The sequence below is a fragment of the Eumetopias jubatus genome, unplaced genomic scaffold (genome assembly GCF_037043125.1).
Source record: "Eumetopias jubatus isolate StellerSeaLion01/CBP00866 unplaced genomic scaffold, mEumJub1_p1.0 scaffold_15, whole genome shotgun sequence".
Classification (NCBI taxonomy): domain Eukaryota; kingdom Metazoa; phylum Chordata; class Mammalia; order Carnivora; family Otariidae; genus Eumetopias; species Eumetopias jubatus.
The window spans coordinates 1,819,377-1,825,376 of NW_028274821.1; the positions used below are offsets into that span (position 1 = coordinate 1,819,377).

A 6,000-nucleotide genomic window follows, 5' to 3' on the forward strand; every position below is an offset into this window, starting at 1 on the left:
TAGCACCTCCAGTGGAGGCTGGACTTGCTTACACCAAACCCTGCCCCCCTGCACCTGGCAGGGTCATCTTTACAAGGGCAACACTATTTACGAGCCAGCCCAGAAGAAGTGTCCCTCATAAGACCAACACAGGCCCCTGCCATGTACCAAGTCTACTGATTAAAGAGTGCTACAAAGTGTGTGAGCTTCAGTTTTGGTGGAAATAGGACCAGGCTTGCTTTCATTTTCTTTTTCATTTTTTAAAGTTTTTCATTTTTTTTAAATTTACTTTTTAACCTTTTATTATATATATGTACATTTTTCTTTTTTACTTTTTTGGTATCAGGCTTATAATTTCCTATTCACTTCTTGGTTTGTTTCCTTCTCTTATTATTTGGATCAGGCTTTTGATTTTTCTTCTCTCCTTACTCTTTCACCTTCTTTCTTATTCTTTAGAATCAGGCCTATAGTTTTTTGTTTCTTCACTTTTTTGTTCCTTTTCCTTTTCTCTGGTCTTGGATCAGGTTTTTTTTTTTTTTCTTTTCCAAGCTTATCTTAACAAATAAATTAAAGCAAACCTAGTTAATGGTCCAAACACTCCCCAGGCAAGGAGGAACTCTGTAGAGGATGGACCACTGGGAAAGAGCAGCCAAAACTCAACAGCAGAGTGCACACAGCATACACCAGAAACACTTTCTGAAGTGCCAAGCCCTGGACAGTGTATGACCTCTTTTTAATATAGCATTACTTTGAGGTGCAGGAAACATAACAAGCTTTCATAACACTCAAAATATAGAAACTTAGCCAAAATGACAGGAAGGAGGAATTCTCCCCAAAACAAAGGTCAGGAAGATATCACAGCCACGGACTTGCTCAAAGCAGATATAAGCAATATATCTGAACAAAACGCAGATCAATAGTTACAAGAGTACTAGCTGGACTTGAAAAAAAAGCACAGAAGACAGCAGAGAAACACTTGCTGCAGGGATAAATGATGTAAAAACTAGTCAGGCTGATGTAAAAAATGCTATAACTCAGATGCAAAACAGACTGGATATAATCACTGCAAGGATTGGAGAAGCAGAGGAGATGATGACATAGAAGAAAAAAATTATGGAAAATAATGAAGCTAAAAAGAAGAGAAAAAGAAAACGATTAGATCATGAAGGCAGACTTAGGGAACTCAGCAATTCCATAAACCAAAATGATATCTGTATCACAGGAGTCCCAGAAGAAGAGGAGTGGGAAAAGGGGGCAGAAGGCTTGTTTGAACAAATTATAGCTGAGAATTTCCCTAATCTAGGGAAGGAAATAGGCATTCAAGTCGAAGAGGCATAGAGAACTCCCCTCAAAATCAACAAAAACAGGTCAACACCAAGACATATTGTAATGAAACTTACAAAATGCAAAGATAAAGAAAGAATCCTGAAAGCAGCTCAGGAGAAAAAATCCTTAACCTACAAGAGTAGGCACAAAAGGCTGGCAGGAGACCTGTCCACAGAGACCTGGCAAGCCAGAAAGGACTGGCATGATATGTTCACTGTGCTAAATGGGAAAAATATACAGCCAACGATACTTTATCTATAAAGCTGTCATTCAGAATAGAAAAAGAATTTCCAGGACAAACAAAAACTAAAGGAATTTGTGAACACTAAACCAGCCCAGCAAGAATATTAAAGGGGACCCTTTGAGCAGAGAGAGAGACGAAAAGTAACAAAGACTAGAAAGGAACAGAGACAATATACAGGAACAGCGACTTTACAGGTACTACATGTAATACAATGGCATTCAATTCATATCTTTCAGTATTCACTCTGAATGTAAATGGACTAACTGATCCAATCAAAAGACATAGGGTACCAGAATGAATTAAAAAAAAAAAAAAAAGACCCATAGATAATTTGCCTATGAGAGACTCATTTAGACCCTAAGACACCTCCGGATTGAAAGTGAGGGGGTAGAGAACAATTAATCATGCCAATGGATATCAAAAGAAAGCTGGAGTACCCATCCTTATATCAGACAAACTAGATTTTAAACCAAAAACTGTAATAAGAGGTGAAAAAGGACACTATATCATAATAAAAGGATCTATCCAGTAAGAAGACCTAACAATTGTAGCCTTTTTCCAGCTGAGCCCCAGCATGGCTGCCCCCAGGGCTGCAGGTCGGGAAGCCTCCACGTTCTCGTTTCCCTGACAGCCCTGGCTTCTATGCTCTCCCTTCCCCTCCCCAGGCCACCCGAGCAGACATGTTCGCCAAGGCCTTTCGGGTCAAGTCCAACACGGCCATCAAGGGGTCGGACAGGAGAAAGCTGCGGGCTGATGTGACCACTGCTTTCCCCACTCTTGGAACAGATCAGGTCTCTGTCTTAGTACCTGGAAAGGAAGAGCTCAACATTGTGAAGTTGTATGCTCACAGAGGGGATGCAGTGACTGTGTACGTATGTGGTGGTAACCCCATCCTATATGAACTGGAGAAAAATCTATATCCAACAGTATACGCCTTGTGGTCCTATCCTGACCTTCTCCCAACATTCACAACATGGCCTCTGGTGCTCGAAAAACTGGTCGGGGGAGCAGGTCTGCTGAGAAAATTTACGAAATTATCTTCATGCCAAAAGATAGTTGTTTAAGGAAATCCAGGAGGCCCACAGCAAGAAAACTAGCCTCTTTACTTAGGAAAAGGAAAATATACAGGCAATATAATCCATAACTAAATGATTGACAATTTCAGGACTGGACTGGTTCACTCTAACTGAACTGTTTCTCTAGCTACTTCTGACTGTTAGAGCTGCAGGCTTTAGAGAATTGTTCACCTGCAGATGCTCATAGAGTTCTATGAGAATACATTTAGGTTCTGTATAAACTATATAGAATAAGGAAAACATTCAAAGAATTTTGAAAAGCAGTACATTTAGCCCATTAATAAAACTGGAATAATATAACCACACCAGGTAAAGAAATATTTTAAAATGAAAAAAGTGCTGCCTGTACTTAGAAGGAGCACAGGAAATAGTTTAATTCCTTCCATTTCCAAAGGTGGATTTATTTTTATAATTATACTGATAGTTTTAATTTTGCTTCAAAATGTATGTAACATATTTGACACTTAATATTACACACTAAGACAGTATGTGTATGTTTGTGTTACTAAGAACATTTTCACATTTTATCTCTCTCCCACTTTGTTTCAGCCAACTCAGTCAAAGCAATAAACATTTTTCAGTGTTTAAAAAAAAAAAAGACCTAACAATTGTAAATATTTATGCCCCTAACTTGGGAGCAGCCAAATATATAAACCACTAGTAACAAAATTAAAGAAACTCAGTGATAATAATACAATAATAGTAGGGGACTTTAACACCCCACTCACAGCAATGGACAGATCATCTAAGCAGAAAATCAACAAGGAAATGAGGGCTTTGAATGACCCACTGGACCAGATGGACTTCACAGATATATACAGAGCATTTCATCCTAAAGCACCAGAATACGCATTCTTCTCGAGTACACATGGAATCTTGTCCAGAACAGATCACATACTGCGTCACAAATCAGGTCTCAGCCAGCACAAAAAGACTGAGATTATAATATGCATATCTTTAAACCACGGTTTGTTAAATTTTGAAGTCAACCACAAGAAAAAATTTGGAAGGACCACAACCACATGGAGGTTAAAGAGCATCTTACTAAATGAATGTGTCAATCAGGAAATTAAAGAATAATTTAAAAAAATACATGGAAGCAAATGAAAATGAAAACATGACAGTTCAAAACCTTTGGGATGTAGCAAAGGCGGTCCTAAGAGGGAAGTATATGGCAATACAGGCCTTCCTCAAGAAATAAGAAACATCTCAAATATACAAGTTAACCTTATACCTAAAAGAGCTGGAGAAAACACAGCAAATTAACCTAAATCAAGCAAGAGAAGAGAAACAACAAAGATTAGAGCAGAAATCAATGAGATAGAAATAAAAAAAAAAAAAAAACCAGAACAGATAATAAACTAGGAGCTGGTTTTCTGAAAGAATTAAGATCGATAAACCCTAGCCAGACTTACCAAAAAGAAAAGAGGACCCAAATAAATAAAATCACTTGAAAGAGATCACAACCCAAAGATATATAAGCAATTGTAAGAACATATTATGAGCAACTATATGCCAACAAACTAGGCAATCTGGAAGAAATGGATGCATTCCTAGAGACATATAAACTACCAAAACTGAGACAGGAAGAAATAGAAAATCTGAACAGACCCATAACCAGCAAGGCAATTGAAGCAGTAATCAAAAACCTCCCAAAGAGAGTCTAGGGCCAGATGGCTTCCTAGAGGAATTCTACTAAATATCTAAAGAAGAGTTAGTACCTATTCTTCTGAAATTGTTCCCAAAAAACAGAAGTGGAAGGAAAACTTTCAAACTCATTACCTTGGTCCCAAAACCAGACAAAAGACTCCAACAAAAAGAATTACAAACCAATATCCCTGCTGAACATGGATGTCAAAATACCCACCAAGATACTACTCAATAGGATCCAACAGTACACTAAAAGGATTATTCACCACAACCAAGTGGGATTTATCCCTGGGCTGCAAGGGTGGTTCAACATTCACAAATCAATCTGATACACCACATTAATAAAAGAAAGGACAAGAACCATATGATCCTCTCAATAGATGCAGAAAAAAATCATTTGACAAAATATAGCATCCTTTCTTGATAAAAATTCTCCACAGTGTAGGGATAGAAGGAACATACCTCAATATCAAAAAAGCTATATATGAAGACCCATAGTGCCTATCATCTTCAACAGGAAAAACTGAAGAGCTTTTCCCCTAAGGTCAGGAACATGACAGGGATGTCCACTCCCACCACTGTTGTTCAACATAGTACTGGATATACCAGCCTCAGCAGTCAGACAACAAAAAAGAAATAAAAGGCATCCAAATCAGCAAAGAAGTCAAACTTTCACTCTTCACAGATGACAAGATACTCTACGTAGAAAACCCGAATGACTCCACAAAAAAATTGCTAGAACTAATACAGGAATTCAGCAAAGTGGCAGGATATAAAAATCAATGGACAAAAGTGAGCTTCATTTCTATACACCAACGACAAAGCCACAGAAAAAGAAATCAAGGAATCGATCCCATTAACAACTGCACCAAAAACCATAAGAGACCTAGGAATAAACCTAACCAAAGAGGGAAAGAATGTGTACTCTGAACACTACAGAACACTTATGAAAGAAATTGAGGAAGACACACAGAAATCCACGCTCATGGATTGGAAGAACAAGTATTGTTAAAATGTCTGTGCTACCCAACACAATCTACACATTCAATGCAATCCGTATCAAAAAGTCACCAGCATTTTTCACAAATCTGGAATGAACAATTCTAAAATTTGTATGGAACCAGAAAACACCCTAAATAGCCTAAGTAATGTTGAAAAGGAAAACCAAAGCTGGAGGCATCACAATTCCAGACTTTGAGCTGTACTACAAGGCTGTAATCATCAAGACAGTATGGTACTGGCACAAAAACAACACATAAATCAATGGAACAGAACAAAGAACTCAGAATTGGGACCCTCAACTCTATGGTCAACTAATCTTCAACAAAGCAGGAAAGAATATCCAACGGAAAAAAAGTCTCTTCAACAAATGATGTTTGGAAAATTGGACATCCAGAAGAATGCAACTATACCATTTTCTTACACCATGCCAAAGAATGAAACTACCATTTTCTTACCATACACAAAAATAAAACTCAAAATGGATGAAAGACCTAACTCTAAGACAGAAATCCATCAAAATCCTAGACGAGAACACAGGCAGCAATCTCTGTGACCTCGGCCACAGCAACTTCTTGCTAGACATGTCTCCAAAGGCAAGGGAAACAAAGGCAAAAATGAACTATTGGGACTTCATCAGGATAAGAAACTTTTGCACAGCAAAGGAAACAGTCAACAAAACTAAAAGTCAACCTACGGGAGAGAGAGTCCAAGATGGCAGAGGAG

At 38.0% G+C, this 6,000-nt stretch overlaps 1 pseudogene; it reads left to right on the plus strand.

Annotated features, from left to right (window-relative positions):
* Nucleotides 1-2,229: 2,229 nt before the first annotated feature.
* Nucleotides 2,230-2,613, plus strand: LOC148162355 (eukaryotic translation initiation factor 2D pseudogene; annotated as a pseudogene).
* The last annotated feature ends 3,387 nt before the right edge of the window (nt 2,614-6,000 follow it).